Source organism: Rhinopithecus roxellana, chromosome 19 (genome assembly GCF_007565055.1).
Source record: "Rhinopithecus roxellana isolate Shanxi Qingling chromosome 19, ASM756505v1, whole genome shotgun sequence".
NCBI classification, from domain to species: domain Eukaryota; kingdom Metazoa; phylum Chordata; class Mammalia; order Primates; family Cercopithecidae; genus Rhinopithecus; species Rhinopithecus roxellana.
The window spans coordinates 19,941,967-19,965,321 of NC_044567.1; the positions used below are offsets into that span (position 1 = coordinate 19,941,967).

Sequence of the window (23,355 nt, forward strand, 5' to 3'; positions counted from 1 at the left end):
TAAAAACTGGTATTAATTTTTAGAGTTAGTAAGTTCAAAGAATTTAAACTCTGAATAATGAGTACATTTTTTATTTTGGGCTATATCTTTGTAATTCACACATCTTCCAAATCCTATGTTAGGTGTCATTTTATTGAGTGCCCATTATGTGCTTAGCAGCTGTAAAAAGAAGAAAGAATTTTAAAAGAAACAGAAGACACATTATCCTTTCTGAAGAAAGGTTTTTGCTAATCTCTATAGTAGTCAGGGCAACAGATTAGTCTTAACTAAATTACATGACATACTATAATATCCAAATATAAGTTACACTGTATATAAATATAAATTTTTATATATGCAAGACAAATTGATAAAACTGCACATTGGATACACTTTATAAGTTCTCCCAGAGTAAAGAATAGGAATGTCATCCTGTATAGTAAGGTTAAATTATAACAGGAAATAGATATTTAAGTCACAGAGGATGAGTTAATTCTCTTCCTGGCCAGCCTAACTTCTCCTTTTCCAGACTAACTCCTTACTTAGTGTTTTAGACCAGTCCCCTAAGACCTGTTCCTATCAATGATCTCCTGTCTCACTTTTATTTTCTATCTCTTTCTCACTGCCATTACTTTGGTTCATTTCCTTTAGCACAGAAACATTTTCAAGACTGCTGCATACTTTAAAATCAAGAAAAATATTTGACCTTGCGTTCCTCTATCTAGATATAATCCTTTTTCTCCTTCTATTCATGAGAACTCTTATGAAAATGAATACTCTATTGTCACTGTTTCTTTACATATATATGTGTGTATATATATGTGTGTGTGTATGTATGTGTGTGTGTGTGTATATTATATATATATACACTTAGAGAGAGAGAGAGGTTCTTACTATGTTGCCCAGGCTGGTCTCGAACTCCTGGGCTCAAGCAATCCTCCCACCTTGGTTTCCAAAAGTGCTGGGATTACAGGTGTGAGTCACTACATCTGGCTTATATTCACTATTTCTGTTTGATCAATTTTCTCTTCAACCTACCTCAATCAGGCTTCTCTGTCCCACCTCTCCACTGAAACTACTCTAGCCAAAGTCACAGGTGGCTTCCACACTACCAGCTCATAACACTTTTCTTTGTATTATCGAATTTCTCAGTTGCATTTGACAGAATTGGACCATTGATTTTTTTCCTAAAACTTTGGCACACTATTTTCTACTGGTCTTCCACAAATTGCTTTCTGATTGCTCCTTTCAGTCTGTCAAATTCTCCTTTTCTACTTTTACCCCTTACATATGGGGGCTTTCAGGGTTCTGTCCTTGGCATCTGTCTCCATGGGCATTCCTTCGGTGATGTCATCTCTCTCACAGCTTCAAGAGACTACAAACATTACTTTAGGATATTTTCATCACTGGTCTTCTTGGATATCTTACTGCCTAACTGGAACATGTTTGCTAACATATTCCACAGGATTACATACCTCAGCTGGTCCACAACTAAACTCATCTTCCCACCAAAGCTTTACTTCTTGTATTTTTGTTAATACCATCTGCCATCTACTCAGCCCAACCAAGCTCAAAGTCTTCAAGAGTTAACCAGTCTTCTATCTTTATTTCACCTCATAATCCATCATCAGGCCTCTACCACTTTACTTTTTATATATTTCTCTAATCTATCTCATCCTGTCTATCCCAACCACAATTGCCTTAGTTTCAGCCTATGTTAGTTCTAGGACTTGGCAACTGAAACAATCCACTCTAAATTATAACTCTAACCTTACATCTCTACATAAAACTTTTATGTTCCTCACTGCCAAAAGCAGTATTTCTTGTGTCAGGGTTACTTGTGGATGCTTCTAAACATGCATATTCCTGGGTCAATCTGCATTTTTACATATTTTTCAACTTATTCTGATGCAATGTAAAGCTTGAGTACAGGCTAAAGTTTAAATTTAAATTTCTTACCAAGGCATAAAAAGCCTCAAAGGTCTTGGCTCTTGCCTACCAAGTTTTCTAATCTAGCACCTCCCTTTTTCTCCCATCACGTGCTTTATTATCTAGAGTACTGAATTCATTTACACTTATCCAAGTGTCTTTGGCTTCCATGTTTTTGCTGTCCTTCCTCTTTCTTCTCACCAAGTGTTATGCAACCTATTGAGTATTATGCTTTTTTTCTATCAAGCAGGTACTAACTTTTAACTCTTATTAACCAAAGACTGTGGTTTCTTGCAGAGGAAGAGAGGAAGGAAGGAAGGAAGGAAGGAAGGAAGGAAGGAAGGAAGGAAGGAAGGGAGGGAGGGAGGGAGGGAGGGAGGAGAGGGAGGAAGGAAGGATCAGGTCTTTTTCCCCAGTTCCTGACACAGAACTCCTAAAACCCTTGGAATTTCCTGAGTGATAAGAGTGATAGAAGCATCTTTTGTTCTAAGGAAGTGTCTCTTGGCTGGACCCTAGATAGCTTTAGGGTGGGAGCTAGTCACCAGAAACACCAATCCTTGATCAGAAGATTGGAATTTTCAGCTCCATCATGTAACCAGAGGAGTGGAGATTGAGTCAGTTACCAATGACCAATTAATCAATCATGCTTACTGATATGGTTTGGCTGTGTACCCACCTAAATCTCATCTTGAATTGTAGCTCCCATAATTCCCACATGTCATGGGAGGGAGCCAGTGGGAAGTAATTCAATCATGCAGGCAGGTTTTTCCTGTGCTGTTCTGGTGATAGCAAGTCTCACAAGATCTGATGGTTTTATAAAGGGAGTTTCCCTGCAAATGCTCTCTTGCCTGCCACCATGTAAGATGTCCTTTTGCTCTTCCTTATTCTTCTGCCATGATTGTGAGGCTTCCCCAGCCATGTGGAACTGTGAGTGCATTAAAACTCTTTCCTTTATAAATTACCCAGTCTCGGGTATGTCTTTATTAGCAGCGTGAGAACAGACCAATACAGTAAACTGGTACCAGGTAGTGGGGCAATGCTGTAAAGATACCTGAAAATGTGGAAGCAACTTTGGAACTGAGTAACAGGCAGAGGTTGGAACAGTTTCAAGGACCCGGAAGAAGACAGGAAAATGTGGGGAAGTTTGGAACTTCCTAGAGATTTGGAGGGCTCAGAAGACAGGAAGATATGGGAAAGTTTGTAACTTCCTAGAGACTTGTTGAATGGCTTTGACCAAAGTGCTGATAGCGATATGGACAATAAGGTCCAGGCTGAGGTGGTCTCAGATGGAGATGAGGAACTTGGGAACTGGAGCAAAGGTGCTCTTGCTATGTTTTAGCAAAGAGACTGGTGGCATTTTGCCCCTGCCATAGAGTTCTGTGGAACTTTGAGCTTGAGAGAGATGATTTAGGTAGCTGGTGGAAGAAATTTCTAAGTGGCAAAGTGTTCAAGAAGAAGCAGAGCATAAAAGTTTGGAAAATGGCCGGGTGCCGTGGCTCACGCCTGTAATCCCAGCACTTTGGGAGGCTGAGGTGGGTGGATCACCTGAGGTCAGGAGTCTGGGACCAGCTCGACCAATATGGTGAAACCCCCTCCCTACTAAAAACACAAAAATTAGCCAGGCATGGTGGCGTGCAGCTGTAGTCCCAGCTACTCGGGAGGCTGAGACAGGAGAATTGCTTGAACCCAGGTGGCAGAAGTTGCAGTGAGCCAAGATCATGCCACTGCACTCCAGCCTGGGCGACAGAGCAAGACTCCGTTTCAAAAAACAAAACAAAAAAAAGCTTGAAAAATTTGCAGACTGATGATGTAATAGAAGATAACCCATTTTCTGGGGAGAAATTCAAACCTGCTGCAGAAAGTTGCATAAGTAACAAGGGGCTGAATGTTAATCACCAATTATAGTGCTCCTTCAACCTCTATTACACAATTCTGAAGACACTTTACCAAGAGTATATAGTATCTTTAAGTGCTAAAGCTGGACAGGACCTTAGAGATTAAAGATTTTTTTCTCAGATAAGAAAACCAGGACTAGAAAGATGAAAAGATTGACCAGAGCCAGAGTTAAGTGGTAGCAAAGCCAGATGAATGGCTCTCTTATCGAGCCAATGTAATTTCTTCAACATCATGCAGCTTATACTACTTTGGGGCCACCTATTTTACTTAATTATATTCCTATAGAGGATATTTTGTTAACAACTTAACACCTGAGATCAGTAGTAGTGTTATAAAAGCAAGCTATTAGCATAGAACACAATAAAAATCTTGGAGCAGGCATAGAAATTTTTGTACATCTTAGATATTGTAATTATGAAATTATTTAGTGAGGATTAATAGAGGATAAACTTGAGCTTTAGTAAGAATAAACAAAAACAAAACAGAGCACTTTAGGTGTATTTCCTAGGTCCTATTTCCTAGACCCATCAAAAATGACATGGAATTCAAGATTGGAGTTTAAGACAAGGGTAAGGCAGGCCAATTTTTGGTATGTGCTTTTAATACAAGGGGCTCTGAAGTCGGATTGCCTGGATTCTAATCCTGTCCTACCCCTTATCTGTGCCTCAATTTCCTCATCTGTAAAATGAGGATGGTAATAGTACACATCTTCAGAGGGTGGTTGTCAGGCCTGAATCAGATCGTATTGATAAAGAGCTCAGAATAGTGCCTAGCACAGAGTAAGCCAATGTTGGTTGTTCTTATTTCTTTCTCTTTGAAGAGAAGAAACCTGGTCATCATAGTAGAACATACATAGTAGAGGGAACAGACCTACTTTTAAATGGTCTTCTGCAGTTCAGATTAGGGAATGCTATTACTAAATATTAATTTTAGAAAATAAATGATTTCAGCTTCTTTTAATGTAATTTAATGTGAAGAAAACATTTCTTTATCTTTTACAAAAACTAAGATGACCTTACAGAACACAATATAGGTTTTACAGATTAGTATATGTGAAGATTATGAAAGAAACTATGCTGAGGCCAGGTGGGGTGACTAAACTGCAATCCCAGCACTTTGGGAGGCCAATACAGGAGGATCACTTAAGCCCAGGAGTTCAAGACCAGCCTGGACAATGTAGTGAGATCTCATTTCTACAAAAAAATTTAAAAGTTAGCCAGGCATAGTGGTGCATGCCTATAGTCCCAGCTACTCAGGAGACAGAGGCAGCAGAATTACTTGAGCCCAGAAGGTTGAGGCTACAGTGAGCCATAGTCATGCCACTGCGTTCCAGCCTGACCGACAGAGTAAGACCCTATACTGTCCACCCTACCCCCAGAAAGAAACTGTGCTGAAACAGAGACGGCACTTGACTCTACCATGGAAACTAACAGATAGTGGTGAGAAAAAGCCTAAAATCACGAAGCCTAAGACTGGGGAATCTTTATGGTTCCATGGGGTGGTTAGAAAGAGATTTGGAGAGAATCAGGCATTCAGTGTATTTCTTTCCCACTGAAATCCCAAGAAAGCAGAGTTGGAGAAAGCAGAGTTGGAGTTTTATATATGAGACTTAGTGCCATAGCATGGACAGCTTGGAAACTGGACAACTCTCTGGGATGGAATCCATGTAAGTGCAAAGCAAAAACCTAGTAATTGTTATAGACCAAATATTTTGATGGTTTATATTTCTACAGAATTAACAGCAACCTTAACCATACAAACAGTAGAAAAAGTCAGTATAAAGAAAGTGACAGCCAGGTGCAGTGGCTCATGCCTGTAATCCCAGCACTTTGAGAGGCTGAGGTGGGAGGATCACTTTAGGCCAGGAGTCTGAGACCAGCTTGGGTAACATGGCAAAATCACATCTCTACAAAAAACGTAAAAAAAAAAAAAGAAAAAGAAAAAAGCCAGGCATGGTGGCACACTCCTGTAGACCCAGCTACTCAGGAGGCTGAGGTAGGAGGATCACTTGAGCTCCGGAGGTTGACGCTGCAGTAAGCCATGATAGTGCCACTTGACTCCCAGCCTAGGCGACAGAGTGAGACCCTGTCTCAAAAAAAAAAAAAAAAGAGAGAGAGAGACTACTATGTTTCTAATTTAAAATAAAATTAGAAGCATTGTATATAAAATTTGAGTTTAGTTTTCTAAAAAAAAAAAAAAAATGGTGCTGAGACACCTGCAAAGCCACATGCAAACAAATACCATATACAAAAATTTACTCAAAATGGATCAAAGGCCTAAATGTAAGAAAAACCATAAAACTTTCAGAAGAGTCTGGGCATGGTGGCTCACACCTGTAATCCCAGCACTTTGGGAGGCCAAGGCAGGTGGATCACTTGAGGTCAGAAGTTCGAAACCAGCCTGGCCAACATGGTAAAACCCCATCTCTACTAAAATACAAAAATTCGCTGGGCATGGTGGCACATGTCTGTAATCCTAGCTACTTGGGAGGCTGAGGCAGAAGAATTGCTTGAACCTGGGAGGCAGAGGTTGCAGTGAGCTGAGATCGCGCCACTGCACTCCAGCCTGGGTGACAGAGAGAATCTGTCTCAAAACAAACAAACAAAAAACCAAAAAACTCTCAGAAGAAAACATAGGGGTAAATCTTCATGATGTAGGATTTGCCAAAGAATTCTTACATATGACACCAAAAGCCTGAACAACAACAAAAAAATAGGTACACTGAACTTCATCAAATTTAAAACTTTTGTGCTTCAGAGTACACCATAAAGAAAGAAAAAAGACAACCCACAGAATGGGATAAAATATTTGCAAATTACTTATCTGACATGGGACTTGTATCTGGAATACACAAATAACTCTTACAACTCAATAATAAAAAGACAAACAGTCCAATTTAAAAATGAGCAAAGGCCAGCCTGGGCAACACAGTGAGGCCTCATCTCTACCAAAAAAAACAAAAACAAAAACAAAAACAAAAACAAAACAGCCAGGTATGAGATCAGATACCAAGACTGGGGCAGGAGGATGGCTTGAGCCCAGGAGTGTGAGGCTGCAGTGAGCTGTGACTGTTTCACTACACTCCAGCCTAGGCAACAGAGCAAGACCCGAGTCTCTAAAAAATTTTTAAAGTAAAAAAATAAAAAATGGGCAAAAGATCTGAATAGATATTTCTCATGTAAGGAAGTGGCCAGTGAGCACATGAAAAGATGTTCAACATCACTAGCCATTAGGGAAATGCAAACCCAAACTGCAATGAGATAATACTTCATATTCACAAGAATGGCTAGAATCTGAAGTCAGGTAACAACAAGTATTGATCAGGATGTGGAGTAATCAGAGCCCTCATACACTGCTGGTGGGAATGTAAAATGGTGCAGCTGCTGTGGAAAACCATCTGGCAGTTCATCAGTTAAAAAGAGTTATCATATGCTCTAGCAATCCCTCTCCTAGGTATATGCCCAAGAGAAATGAAAACATATGTCCATACAGAAACTTGTACACAGATGTGTACAGCATCATTCATAATAGCCAAAAGACAGAAACAAATGTCATCAGTGGATGAAAGGATAAAACACTATTATTATTTGGCCATAAAAAGGAATGAAGTGCTAACACAGGCTATGGCATGTATAAGCCTTGAAAACATTATGCTAACTGAAAGAAGCCAGTCACAAAGACAACATACGATCCCATTCATAAACAAGTCCAGAATAGGGAATTTATAGAGACAGAGATTAGTGTTTGCTTAGGATTGGGCGGGGGGTTAGGTGGGATAGAGTGGTCATAGATAAAGGGGTTTCTTTCTCAGGTGATGAAAATTTTCAAATTGGTGAAATGTGGTGTTGGGTGCATATATCTGTGAATATACCAAAACTAATGTATTAATTGTATAGTATTTGAATTATATTTCACTAAAGCTGTTTACTCTGTCACCAGGCTGGAATGCAGTGGCACAATGTTGGCTCACTGCAACCTCTGCCTCCCAGGTTCAAGCAATTTTCCTGCCTCAGCCTCCCAAGTAGCTGGGACTACAGGCACATGCCACCACGCCCAGCTAATTTTTGTATTTTTAGTAGAGATGGGTTTTCATCATGTTGGCCAGGATGGTCTTGATCTCTTGACCTTGTGATCCGACTGCCTCAGCCTCCCAAAGTGCTGGGATTACAGGCATGAGCCACTACACCCAGCCTGTGAGAAGCACCTGGACACACACTCCTCTGATTTGGGTTTTAACCATGGACACTTTAGCTACAGTCAGTGTAAGGACCAGCCTGGATCAGGCCTAATCACAGACTGGATTCCCTGCACCAGTACTTTTCATATGTCAGTGCTTAACAGAATCACCCAAGAGCCTGTTAAAAATACACACAGTCCTGACTATCTCAAGAAAGACTGAGTAGGGCAGAGATGAAACCCACAAATCTGCTCTGCTTAAGTCCCCACATGAATCTAGTGCAGATGGTTAGCAACCACATTTACTACAAATATTTCTCTGCACTGTTATCTAGACAAAACCCATCAGATTTAGCCTTCACTTCTAAATAAATTCTTTTTTTTTTCAAAGTAACAGAAGAAGCAACAAACGCACAAGTTTATTGAAACAAAAGTACACTCCACAGTGAAAGCAGGCTCAAGCAAGCAGCTCAAGAGCCCTACATAAATTCTAAATTCTAAAATGTTGAATATTATGTCCTAGTAATAGAAAAAGAAAACAAAATAGGCTTCAAACTTCTGACATGTGAAGAGCAGACCAAATGTAACTGCAGAATGTCCAGACTTCTCATTTAACCAAAAGGACTCTTCAATTATAGACAAAAGAAACATAATTAGCTAAAAAACTACAGAGCAGAACTGCATCATTATACAGTGACCCCCTATAAATCAAAAGGTCTCAGTACAGACCACACCATGATTACCTGGTACCACTAAGAATATTTAATCTTGCACAATTTTATGGTTATAAGTCAGAACCTTATGTTCTGACTAGCCCATTAACTTTCCAGATTCTAGTTAAAACCCATCTTCAAACTGAAGAGATTTTGTATAAACAATATATAGCTGAAGATACCTACCACTAAGAAGCTTTATAAAATTAGGAAAATGGCTTTTAGAATTTAAAAAAGTGCATAAATGAAGTAATAGCAGACTTTCTTTTTTCTTTTTTTAAAGAGATAAGGTCTTGTTCTGTTACCCAGGTTGGTCTTGACCTCCTTGGGCTCAAGTGATCCTCCTGCCTTATAGTCTCCCAAGTAGCTGGGGACTATAGACATGTGCCACAGCATTTGGCTAATAGCAAACATTTTAAATAGTAAATACATATAAATTAAAAACATCTGAAAGTTTCCAAAGCAGCCCCCACCCCCACCTCACCTATTAAAGGAATTCTAAGTACAGAAAAGATGCCCCAAAGTTTATAAACTGCTTCCCTGGTGTGGATGAGGGTGTTGCTCTTTAGACCTTCAGGTTATTTACTCTTAATTCCTGAAAAGCCTGGTTTTCTAGTTGGAAGCAGATAGGAAGCAGCAAAGTAAAACTAAAGAGCTGCTAGAGGAAGGCACAATGACAGTAGGGAATGTCAACAGCCACCACTGTGATAATGAAGAGGAAGATTCAGTAAAGCTACACAAAGTAGACCCAAGTTGGTCTGAAGGTTGTAGGTCACTGTTAAGCTCATTAACATTGTTTCAACCATGACTGACTAGCTTAAAAATTTTTTTTGTAAATTAAAATAAAATAAAAATAGACCCGAACACAAAAACAAAAAACATAACAATCCTACTAGGAAAAGAAGTTCCTAAAGGCATTTCCGTACTAGAGCTCAGTGTAATACTATCCAACCTTCCAAATCTCTCTCTCTCTGTCCTCTAGAACCTCTCTCCTCCCATTTCTTCCAGGATCTTGCTCCATGAATCATTCCCTCTTCCTGTACCCTTTTCTTTCCTAATGATCCCTTTCTTCCCCTCAGCAGAAAAATATTCTCAAATCTTTTCCAAATAACCCAAAAGAGCCCTTCTCTTACCCTAAATTTCCCTCTAGCTACTTCTTTCCTTGATACAAGGTTTAAAAGAACAGTCTCTACTTGCTACCTTCCTTTCCTCACCACTCATTTACCTTCTAACCTGCTGCAACTGGTCTTCTGACCACCCACTCCACCAAAGCTGATCTTACAAAAGTTACTAGTATCCTAATTGCCAAAGTCAATTGACTTTCTACTCTTCCTTCTCTTGACCTCCCCAATACATCTGACCCAACAGTGCACACTTCCTTCCTGAAACTCCCTCTTTGCTTAGTCTGTGATGCCACACTCACCTGAATTTCATCCTAACTAGAGTACCTAGTCCTGGAATGTCAATGGAATTTAGGCAAAAAAAAAAAAAAGGGGGGTGGGGGGTGGGGGAGAATTACTATGGTCTGAATGCATCCCCCCAAAATTCATATGCTGAAACTTAATCACCAACATGATATAGTACTAAGAGGTGGCGCCTTCAGGAAGTGAGTAAGTCATGAGGACAGAGCCCTCATGAATGGAATTAATGACCTTATACAAGAAGTGCCATAAAACTGTTCACCCCTTTTCCCCTTTTGCTATATGAGGACGCCGCATTTGCTCCTTCTACATAAGGATGCAGCAAGAAGGCTTTCGCCATACACCAAATCTGCTGGCACCTTGTCTTGGACTTCCCAGCCTCCAGAACTGTGAGAAATAAAATTTCTATTATTTATAAATTACCCTTTCTGTGGTATTTTGTTATAGTAGCAGGAATGAGACTATGACAAGGGTATGTGATCAAATAGTTTTGGGAAATGTGGTATTAAAGTTAAGTATTTTCAATTACTACAGATTTTCTCAGATCTTTAATATACTGAGGTATATTGTGACTCTACAAGATGAGGTTCTCCAATGTTTTCCCAAATTTCTTGACTCTTCCATCCCTTTTAAAGAATTATTTTACATAACAAATTGAGTTGGGAAACATATTTTGGGTTAACATTGCTCTTGATGTTATTTTTCAGTCTTATTTGCAGGATTTTCCTTCATTAGCCTCCCAAATGTCCCATTCCCCAAAAGTCCTTCTTTAGGCCTCTCTCATCTCACACCTTAACCACCTTTTCGTTCTCCACTTGTCTCATGCTATGTTCTCCATAAGTGATCTCATTCATATCCTCATGGCTTCAATACAGCTTTAGAGCCTCTAAGTTTCTCTGCCGCTTACTAACTGTGTAAGCTTGGATCTTGGTTTCCTAATTTATAAAACAATAACAATTCGTAAGTACTAAATGACATATATAAAGTTTCTGCCACAGTATCTGACATATTTAAGCAAAGGCTCAATAAATCGTCACTATCATTTTTTCTTTCTCTAGCCTAGATCTCCTTGCTGAGTAACACATGTATGTATTCAGCTTGGGACTTTCCTTTGCTTGTTTTATATATAGTCATCTCTTGGTATCCACAGGGGATTGATTCCAGGGCCCCTACAGATACCAAAATCCACAGATGCCCAAGTCCCTGTTATAACATGGCATAGTATTTGCATATAAGCTATTGCGCATGCTCCTATACACTTTAAATCATCTCTAGATTACTTCGACATAAATACTTCGACGTAAATACTATATAAATAGCTGTTACACTTTTTAAATTTGTATTATTTGTATTATGGTATTGTTATTTTTATTGGGGTTTTCCCAAATAGTTTCAATCCACAACTGGTTGAATCTGCAGATGCAGAACTTCCAGCTACAAAGGACTATTTACCTCAAACTCAAGATGTTCACCACCCACTCCCACCACTTAAACTGGCCCCAGTATTCTTTATCTCAGGGTATGGAACCACCATCTACCCAGATGCCTAAATCTGGAACACTGAAGCCATATTCTAGACTCTTCCTTTTCAGTTACCATCCTTCCCCCTTCCCCCAATTAAGTAATTAAGTACATCTAGCTCCGCCCCCACCCTCCCCATATAGCTTCAGATGTGCAAATCTGATCATACTTAAATTCTTCAATATTCCTCATGGTTTTCAAGACAAAATTCAAACTGGTATCAAATAAGGCTCTTCATGATCTAACCTCTTTAGTCTCATCTCCAATCATGCCCCTTCTCTGACATATACTCTCCACTCCAACCACATAAAATCATATGTATTTCTACAAATGGCTATGCTGTCATGTTTTCATACATTCTATTCATAGATAGATGTATTTTATACATTCTATTTTATTTACAGCTCAAAGAATGTATAAAATACATTATAAAATGTATTATATAAAATTATTATATATATAATATATATATACCAAACATTTTGGTATTTTAAATAAATATTGCATAGCTTATATGTAAATACTATGCCATGTTATAACACAGACTTGGGCATCTGTGGATTTTGGTATTTTATAAAATATATTTTATTTTAAATGTATTTTGGTATTTTACAAAATACATTATAAAATGTATTTTATACATTCTTCTATCTATATGGTCCATTCAATCCCATTCCCATCCACTTTATTGCTGGCTAGTTCCCACTGGTCTTTTTCATGAGTTTAATTACATGATATTCTAATCCTATACTTTAAATTTTCTATGTATCATATGTAAAATGCAGCCTATACATTTAAATATTCATTCTCAGCCTATTTAATATTACAAAACACAAGCAATTCATCCAATATGCTTAGGTAAAATGATCAACTCCACAATTGTCTTATTTTAGTAATGAGTAAGTCTGTAATTAAATGAAATTAACAGCTCTTCACTGACATCTATTTATTACCCATTTATCATATTCCAGACACTAAGGGGTTACAAAAATGAACAAGAAAGGTTCCTGACCTCAATCTAATGGGACAGGGTGACAAAAATACTAATGTAATGCTATAAAGATATATTTATGTGTGTATATATATATTTATATAATTTCTATGAGAACAAAGAGGAATAAATAATTCACTTAAGTAGTTACAAAAGAATTAGAACAAACTCTAAATAAAATGTTTTCTCTCTAAGATGAAATTTTTTACTTAAGAGTTAGATTAGGGCCGGGCGCGGTGGCTCAAGCCTGTAATTCCAGCACTTTGGGAGGCCAAGACGGGCGGATCACGAGGTCAGGAGATCGAGACCATCCTGGCTAACATGGTGAAACCCCGTCTCTACTGAAAAATACAAAAAGCTAGCCGGGCGATGTGACGGGCGCCTGTAGTCCCAGCTACTCGGGAGGCTGAGGCAGGAGAATGGCGTAAACCCGGGAGGCGGAGCTTGCAGTGAGCTGAGATCCGGCCACTGCACTCCAGCCCGGGCGATAGAGCAAGACTCCGTCTCAAAAAAACAAAAACAAAAACAAACAAAAAAAAAAGAGTTAGATTAGGATAAAACTCAATCACTATCAAGATAAATTCCTGTTTCTAAACAAGTGACAAGTTGTATTTCTCTGTTGCAAAGCCTCACAGTATAACAGGATGTGGGCATACCTAAATTTTAAGTAAAAATTCTAAGTAGTCAAAAAGGCAAACACTAGAATATTCAGGAAAATCCAGCAATATATGCTCATGAATACAATATAGGTTTGTTGAGTCTAACCATCCCATTTCACAGACGTTCTCTGACCTCTGATTAACAAGAAATGGTTCCTCCTCTGAACTGCTAAAAGAGAGAGAAATGAACTTTAATCTTACTTAATATGTCTCAGTGTGTTGAGGCTCCTTCCTTCCTTCCCTTCTCTCTTCCTCCCTCCCTCCCTCCTTCCTTTTCTTTCTTTCTCCCTCCCTTCCTCCCTTCCTTCCTTACTTCCTTGTTAAGAGAGTGTCTTTCTGTGTCACCTAGGCTGGAATGCAATGGTATATGATCATAGCTCAATGCAGCTTCGAACTCCTGGGCTTAAATGATCCTCTCATCTCAGCCTCTCAAGTAGCTAAGACTATAGGCACATGCCACCATGCCTGGCTAATTTTTAATTTTTTTTTTTTTTTTTGTAGAGACAGAGTCTCCTATCTCTTGACAAGGCTAGTCTTCAACTCCTGGCCTCAAGGGATCCTCCTACCTTGGCCTTCCAAAGTGTTGGGACTACAGGTGTAAACCATCCTGTCTGGCCATGGGCTCTCTTTTTTTATGGCAGCTTGGCCTATTCCTTAACTAATAAGGCAGAAATGGCAATGAATGTATACTACTTTCTGAAAGATATGATACATGAAACTTAAAAATTAATTTCCAAAATTCACATTTAATATGCTGTAAGGTCTCTTCTTTACTCAACTGCAAAGTAAAATATAAGCTCATATAGATGCATAAAAGCAACCTTTGTTATGAGTGTGTCATAACCACTTTAAAACAGCAACCCCTTGAATGTTCACCTTAGATTGTTTTCTAGAATCCTCATCACTATGGTAGCCATATGCCTCAGTCTGCCCATCCTAGTTAACACTTGTTGCACAGTGAAATGATCACTAGCATTCCTTTTATTCCATTATTATCCTGGTTTGAATAGCAAATTATAAGTTCACCCTACCTATCATCTACTTTCTGTTGCCCTTAAAAAAAAAAAAAAACCTCAATAATTTGTCTTTTCATTCTGGAGGTCAGTTTCTATCATTTATCATCTTTAATACCTTTAGGAAAAAAAGGTATCCAGTTTTAACTACTCAGTCTCTGAGAGTAATTCGTTAAAAATACTCTTCCATTTTACTATTAGTATGCCTCTTCCCCCCTTACCCCCATATTTGCTGTGAAAGAACACTCTTGCCTTCTTTAGCCCAGAAATTTTTTAAAAAGGAGATCATAGAGGCATCTAGGACAGGTAGGAAAAATGGACAAATTCTATATTAATTTTCCATGGTGAATACTTTTTGAGACTATCTCAAGGTAAAAGTAGAGAATTCAATTTAAGTCTATAAAATAATAAACTGTCCAGGCACAGTGGCTCACACCTGTAATATGAACACTTTGGGAAGCCAAGGTGGGTAGATCACTTGAGGTCAGGAATTCAAGACCAGCTTGGCCACCATGGTGAAAACCTGACTCTACTAAAAATACAAAAATTAGCTGGGCATGGTGGCAGGTGCCTGTAGTCCCAGCTACCCAGGAGGCTGAAGCAGGAAAATTGCCTGAGCACAGGAAATAGAGGCTGCAGTGAGCCAAGATGGTGCCACTGCATTCCAGCCAGGGCAAAGAGCAAAATTCTGTCTCAACTTAAAAAAATATATATATATATTAAAAATATATTATATATTTTAAAACATAATTTAAAAATATACTTAAAATATATATTTATATATATTTATATGTATAAATATATATTAAAATATATATAAATTAAAAATAAACTAATATTTCTTTTTTAACCAACACAACAGAATATATATTTTTAAATGCGTTCTCTTCAAATAGTCATTTTGAGAAGTTGTATGATATACCACAACTTGAAGCATTTTCAGAATATCTGCTTGGAAACTGTGTTTAAGCCAGTGCATGATTTACCAAAAAAAAAAAAAAAGTCATTTCACTAACTTATAGATAAGCCTATTTTTACTGCCTTTCCTTTACTAAAATTATTAATTTTGTGAATAATTCTCCATGGCCGAGAGCCCCTTCTCTGTTCTGCATCTCCCTGATAAATCCCTTAGTCTTTTGATGTGCCGTCTGCCCCAGTGTTATGTATCAACCATTCCGCTACAGTTCTGAAAGCAGGAACTGATTATGCCACTCTTTTTCCCCTAGGGGGTGAAATATGAAAGACACTCAATTAAGATGTTTGGGATTGATTAATTAATATTCACTGAATATGGGTACAAGTTATTTTTGGCTATTTCCAAAAATCAAATTCACCTTCAAAGGAAGATTTGCTACCCTTGGAAATATTTAAAAGAACTGAAGACGATGTCAGAAAAAGGAGCTCCAAAGATGCCAAACAAATGTTGCATCATTTGCATAAATACATTGTCCAACATACACCCTCCTGAGACTGAACCAGGAAGAATATGAATCCCTGAATAGACCAATAATGAGTTCTGAAATTAAGGCAGTAATAAATAGCCTACCAACCAAAAAAAAGCCCAGGACCAGATGGATTCGCAGCTGAATTCTACCAGAGGTACAAAGAAGAGCTGCTACCATTCCTACTGAAACTATTCCAAAAAATTGAAAAGGAAGGATTCCTCCTTAACTCATTCTATAAGGCCAGCATCATACTGATGACTAAACCTGGCAGAGATACAACAAAAAAAGAAAACTTCAGGCCAACATCCTTGATGAACATCGATGCAGAAATCCTCAATAAAATACTGGCAAACTGAATCCAGCAGCACATCAAAAAGCTTATCCACCATCCAGTTGGCCTCATCCCTGGGATGCAAGGTTGGTTCAACATATGTGAATCAATAAATGCGACTCATCACATAAACAGAACTAAAGACAAAAACCACATGATTTTCTCAATGGATGAAGAAAAGGCCTTTGATAAAATTCAAAATCCCTTCATGTTAAAAACTCTCAATAAACTAGGTATTGAAGGAACATACCTCAAAACAATAAGAGCCATATATGACAAATCCACAGCCAATATCATACTGAATGGGCAAAAGCTGGAAGCATTCCCCTTGAAAACCGGCACAAGACAAGAATGCCTTCTCTCACCACTCCTATTCAACATAGTATTGGAAGTTCTGGCCAAGGCAATCAGGCAAGAGAAAGAAATAACAGGTATTCAGATAGGAAGACAGGAAGTCAAATTACTTTTGTTTACAGATGACATGATCATATGTCTAGAAAACTCCATTGTCTCAGCCCAAAAGCTTCTTAAGTTGATAAGCAACTTCAGCAAAGTCTCAGGATACACAATTATTGTGCAAAAATCGCTAGCATTCCTATACACCAACAACAGGCAAGCAGGGCTAAATCATGAATGAACTCCAATTCACAATTGCTACAAAAAGAATAAAATGCCTAGAAATACAGCTAACAAGGGAAGTGAAGGACCTCTTCAAGGAGAACTACAAACCACTGCTCAAAGAAATCAGAGAGGATAGAAACAAATGGAAAAACATTCCATGTTGATAGATAAGAAGAAACAATATCGTTAAAATGGCCATATTACATAAAGTAATTAATAGATTCAATGCTACTCCCACTAAGCTACCACTGACATTCTTCATAGAATTAGAAAAATCTATTTTAAAATTTATATGGAACCAAAAAAGAGCCTGAGTAGCCAAGACAATCCCAAGCAAAAAGAACAAAGCTGAGGCATTACACCACCCGACTTAAAACTATACTACAAGGCTACAGTAACCAAAACAGCACAACACTGGTACAAGAACAGACACATAGATCAATGGAACAGAATAGAGAACTCAGATATAAGACCACACACCCATGATTGATGGTGGTAACTGCTCCAGTCAGTCTGCCATTACTTGCCCAGCAGGGAGGTGTGGCTGGGGCTGCATGCTCCAAGAAGTAGGCAGGAGCCCTGCTTCCTGGGTGAGGCTGCAGCCACCTAAGTTGTAGCTGTAGAACCAAGCCTCCTTGTGCTTTTGGGGAGCTGGGAGGAGGCAGGAGCCACCACTCCTCAACCCGGATGTGCCTGCCCCTGCTGCCTGGCTTCTCCCTGCTGTCCACAACTGCTTAGATCTCGGAGCAAAGTCGGGAAAGCCTGAGTGTCACTGAACAGCAGTGGGAGGCAGACACAGTTCCAGGTGGAAGGGGGTGGGTCCCTGGTAAGGTCCCTCCCTCAGGCCAGGGAGGGCCTGTGTGCTGGGGGCTGGGCTGCCAGTCCCACGGACCAGAGTGGAAACTGGTGCCTTTTCCAGGACTGCCCATGGGCCAATCTGCATGCACTTCCTCACTTCTGAGGCCCATAAAAGCCCTGGGCTCAGCCAGAGCTGAGCAGACAACCAAACTGGATGACCAACTGTAGAGACGAGCTACCCTCTCTGCTGAGAGTTTCAGAGACCTGCAGAGACCCCCAAACAACCTGCCTGCAGAGAGGAACTACCCTCTCCAGGGCTTCCTCTCTGCTGAGAGCTGAACACTCAATGGATGACCTGCCTGCCTACAGAGGGGAGCTACCCACTGCGGGTCTCCTCTGAGCAGTTCTAATACTAAATAAAGTTCCTCTTCATCTTCTTCACCCTTCATCTCATTCTATCTCATTCTTCCTGGATGACAAGAACTCAGGCAAAGGCACCACTGGCCAGAGAGGTTTCCAAAATTGACACCCCAAAGATCCTGTAACACAACCATCTGAACTTTTTTTTTTTTTTTTTTTTTTTTTGAGATGGAGTCTCGCTCTGTCACCCAGACTGGAGTGCAGTGGCCGGATTTCAGCTCACTGCAAACTCCGCCTCCTGGGTTTACGCCATTCTCCTGCCTCAGCCTCCCAAGTAGCTGGGACTACAGGCACCCGCTACCTCGCCCAGCTAGTTTTTTGTATTTTTTAGTAGAGACGGGGTTTCACCGTGTTAGCCAGGATGGTCTCGATCTCCTGACCTCGTGATCCGCCCGTCTCGGACTCCCAAAGTGCTGGGATTACAGGCTTGAGCCACCGCGCCCGGCCAACCATTTGAACTTAACCTGACAAAAACAAACAATGAGGAAAGGACTTCCTATTTAATAAACAGTGCTGGAAGAACTGGCTAGGCATATGCAGATAACTGAAATTGGACCCCTTCCTTACACCACATGCAAAAATTAACTCAAGATAGATTAAAGACTTAAATGTAAAACCCAAAACTATAAAAACCCTAGAAGAAAATCTAGGCAATACCATTCAGGACATAGGCATGGGCAAAAATTTCATGACAAAAACACCAAAAGCAAGTGCAACACAAGCGAAAACTGACAAATGGGATCTAACTAAACTAAAGTGCTTCTGTGCACCAAAATAAACTATAATCAGAGTGAACAGACAACCCATAAAATGGGAGAACATTTTTGCAATCTATCCATCTGATAAAGGTTAATATCCAGAGTCTACAAGAAACTTAAACAAATTTAAAAGAAAAAAAACAAACAATCCCATTTAAAAAGTGGGCAAAGGACATAAACAGACAATTCTCAAAAGATGACATACATGTGGCCAATAAACATATGAAAAAACAAAAAAAATCACTCATTGTTAAAGAAATGCAAATCAAAACCACAATGAGAAACCATCTCATGTCAGTCAGAATGCTATTATTAAAAAGTCAAAAAACAGATGCTGGTGAACTTGTGAAGAAAAAGGAACATTTTTACACTGTTGGTGGGAGTGAAAATTAGTTCAACCATTGTGGAAGACAGTGTGGCAATTCCTCAAAGAACTAGAGGCAGAAATAAAATTTAACCCAGCAATCCCATTACTAGGTATATACCCAGAGGAATATAAGTCATTCTATTATAAAGATACAAGCACGTATGTTGACTGCAGTACTATTCATAGTAGTGAAGACATGGAATCCATCTAAATACCCATCATTGATAGACAGGATAAAGAAAATGTGGTACATACCTACCATGGAATACTATGCAGTCATAAAAAGGAATGAGATCATGTCTTTTGCAGGGACATGGATAGAGTTGGAAGCCATCATTTTCAGCAAAGTCACGCAGGAACAGAAAACAAAAGACTGCATGTTCTCACTTATAAGTGGGAGCCGAGTGATGAGAACACATGGATACATGGTGGGGAACAACACACAATGGGGCCTACTGGGGGTGGGGTGGGGGGAGGGAGAACATCAGGAAGAATAGCTAATGTATGCTGGGCTTAATACCTAGGTGACGGGATGATCTGTGTGGCAAACCATCATGATACATGTTTACCTATGTAACAAACTTGCACATTCCTGCACATGTATCCCTGAACTTAAAAGTTGAAGAAAACAAAAAAATACATCGTCTATTTTCCTTAGGCACTAGAGAACAGTCTTTCGAATATATATGCTCTGTTATGTTTGTTAAAAGAATTAGTCTTATTGCCCCATGGCCTAGAGCTCCTTAACTGAAATCTTCCAAATAAAGGAAGAAAAAACTCAGTCCAGAGCCAAACTGGCTACTCGTCATCAATACCTGGCCTTAAGAGTGTTCTTACTTTTAAAGACTCTCTAATTCTTCTCTCCCAGATAAAACTGCCAATCAATCAGTGGCAAAATGCATCAACCCTGACAAACCTTTTTTTTTTTTTTTTTTGAGACAGGATCTCACTCTGTCACTCACGATCTGGGTTTCAGTGGCGTGTCATGGCTCACTGCAGCCTTGACCTCCTGGGCTCAAGCAATTCTCTCACCTCAGCCTCATGAGTAGCTGGGACTATAGGTATGTGCCACAACCCTGGCTGTTTTATTTTTTGTAGAGATGGGGGTCTCACTATGTTGCCCAGGCTAGTCTTGAACTCCTGACCTCAAGTGATCTTCCCACCTTGGCATCCCAAAGTGCTGGGATTTTGGGTGAGCCACTGTGCCCAACCCTGATAAAACCTTAATTGCTTTATAATCCTTTCCCTAAATTTTTCACTAAACGTTTCCCCAAGGCCAGGTAATCCATCTGTAATGTAGCACTTTGGGAGGCTAAGGTGGAAGGATTGCTTGAGTCCAAGAGTTCAAAACCAGCCTGGGCAATATAATGATAACCCATCTCTCCAAAAAAAAAAAAAGACTCAAAAATAAATTAGCCAGGTATGGTGGTACACACCTGTCTGTAGTCCTGCTACTCAGGAGGCTGATGCAGGAGGATCACTTGGGCCCAGGAGATCAAGACTGCAGCATACAGTGAGCCATGACTGTGCCATTGCACTCCAGCCTGTGCAACAGAGGGAGACCCTGTCTCTTAAAGAAAAGTTTCTCTGACACAGTGGCTCATGTCTGTAATCCCAGAACATTGGGAGGCTGAGGCAGGCGGATCACTTGAGGTCAGGAGTTCCAGACCAGCCTGGGCAACATGGTGAAACCCCGTCTCTATTAAAAATATAAAAATTAGCTGGGCACGGTGACGCGCGCCTATAATTCCAGCTACTCAGGAGGCTGAGGCAGGAGAATTGCTTGAACCTGGGAGGTGGAGGTTGCAGCGAGCTATCACACCACTGCACTCCAGCTTGGGCGATAGAGCAAGACTCTGTCTGAAAAAAAAAAAAAATTGGTTAGGCGCAGTGGTTCACGCCTGTAATCCCAGCACTTTGGGAGGCCAAGGCAGGTGGATCACCAGGTCAGGAGATTGAGACCATCCTGGCTAACACGGTGAAACTCCATCTCTACTAAAAATACAAAGAATTAGCCAGGCGTGGTGGCAGGCGCCTATAGTCCCAGCTACTTGGGAGGCTGAGGCAGGAGAATGGCGTGAACCTGGGAGGCAGAGCTTGCAGTGAGCCAAGATCGTGCCACTGCACTCCAGCCTGGGCGACAGAGCAAGACTCTATCTCAAAGAAAAAAAAAATTTTTTTTTCACCAAAACTTAGCTTTAAAGGATTTATTATTAAAAAATATGCCCTACTGTAAAAATAGCTTGAGTTTAAGTTTTAATATGACTTCTCTTATAGGAAATTAGAAAAATCTCTAAATATATATAACTAGGAGAATAAATTTCTATGTATCTTTCCAATTAACTAGACCTGTCCCCCTTTTTTACTAATAAACAATATTTCCAGGTATCATGGCAATGCTTGTATAGCTGTAAAAATGCCAAAATCAAGTTTCCATGAGACCTAGTTCTATAACCACAGTAAGATTAAAAAAAAAAAATAAGGCTCAGTAGCTGAACTTAATTAACTTTAAATGAATAAATCATCCAATCACAGATGAATGAGTGTCAAGGGACAGTAGAAGAAAAATAATCACAGGTAAGGAAGATTACATATTTAAAGACTTTAAAAAGCATAAGCTAATTATAACTCAGACGTTATAAATGCCATACCTTAAATTCCCATGGTCACATAGTAGTGAAATTTAGCTGTTCTTACTATTAAGACTGTCATGGAACCAGGTTGTACACACAGATTCTTAGGAATTCTCAAATATAAGAGTTAAATTATATGAAAAGGTTACCAGTATTTGTTATTTCCAGTGCTTACACTGAGCAAAAAAACCAACCTATCACATCACTACATGAGTCACCTTAAAACAAGATTTTCCTCCTTTGTTAGAAACAAGACAGTCTTATACCAAGCAATAAGTGATGAGGTACAAGTACGACTTTACTTTCAGTAAAGTCAGCACCTGACAGCAGTTGAATAAAAGCATATTACTGTTCTTAGAGTTTTATTCTATCACTATTGTTGTTGTTATTCTTGTTGTTGTTATTATTATTTTTAGAAATGGGGTCTCACTCTGTCACCTAGGGTGGAGTGCACTGGCATGATGACAGCTAACTGCAGTCTCAATCTCTTGGAGTCAAGTAATCCTCCTGCTTCAGTCTCCCAAGTAGCTGGGACTACAGGTGTGTGCCACCACAATTGGTTACTTTTTTTATTTTTTGTAGAGACGAAGTCTTGCTATGTTGCCCAGGCTGGTTTCAAACCTCCTGGCCTGAAGCAATCCTCCTTCCACCTTAGACTCCTAAAGTGCTGGGATTACAGGCTTGAGCCACCATGCCCAGCTCACTGTTATTCTTACTTTTAAATGTTGGATCCTCAAGAAAAATGTCCAAAGAGTGCACCCCTGCCCATTGTAACCTGTAAAATAAACATTTCCTTTAAGAAAAGGAAGGCCCCATTTGTCTTCCTGTATGGCAGTGCTGGAGATGCCTAGGCGATATTTATGCCTTACTCTACATATGATTCATTAACTTGAGCACTACAGTCTGACCCAAGCGACTGAATTCCCAAAATAACAAAACATGTTATTCAGAGAGTAAATGTACAAAGATCATTATATACATAATACTTTTTGTCAATAGTATAAGATCTTGTTAGACATATGTGTCAACACTGTAAAACAGATCATTTGTAACTGTCTATGGTTGCATAAGCTTTGGATGAAAATGGTTAACATCCTTGATGAACGACTCCCAGATGAATTTTATCATTAAGGCTTCCTGACATCTTGCATTCTACTTAATACCACTTTGTCTTTTGAAATCTTTACATCATCAACTTAAAAAAAGTATTTTTTTTTTTTTTGCTTTTGAAATCAAAATATTCATTTGTGTGAATGACATACTTCACAATTCAAACTGAAAAAAATTTTGCATATTTGTTTGGCATTGTGTTAATTTTGGCCCATAAATTTGGAAGCAGTTATGTTAGCGTTTTCCCTTGAAATATAATTGATAATTCTATATCCTTATCTCTAAAATGGTGACATTATTCCCTTGGCCATATTCATCTCTTACAAATCTTGGCAGATGTGGCAGAAAAAAAATCATCATTGGTCCATGCTGTTGAGCCCTGGACAACCTCCATTTCTTCATCCTCGAATATCACATGGTGCACCTATGGTAACAGTAACAGTTACCATTGATTGAAGGCTTAAAAGGGCTAGTTTCCATGCTAAGCTGAGTATGCGCTGGGTAGAAAATAAACATGAATAAAAATATAAGTTATATTTTAGTGCACATGATCTTACCTGCCATTCCACTCAAC

The 23,355-nt window shown here is 39.3% G+C and overlaps 1 protein-coding gene across 4 annotated transcripts in view; it reads right to left on the reverse strand.

Annotated features, from left to right (window-relative positions):
- SSH2 (slingshot protein phosphatase 2) overlaps positions 1–23,355 on the reverse strand; it is a 311,909-nt gene that overhangs the window by 265,984 nt on the left and 22,570 nt on the right. The gene's annotated exons all lie outside the window — the stretch shown is intronic.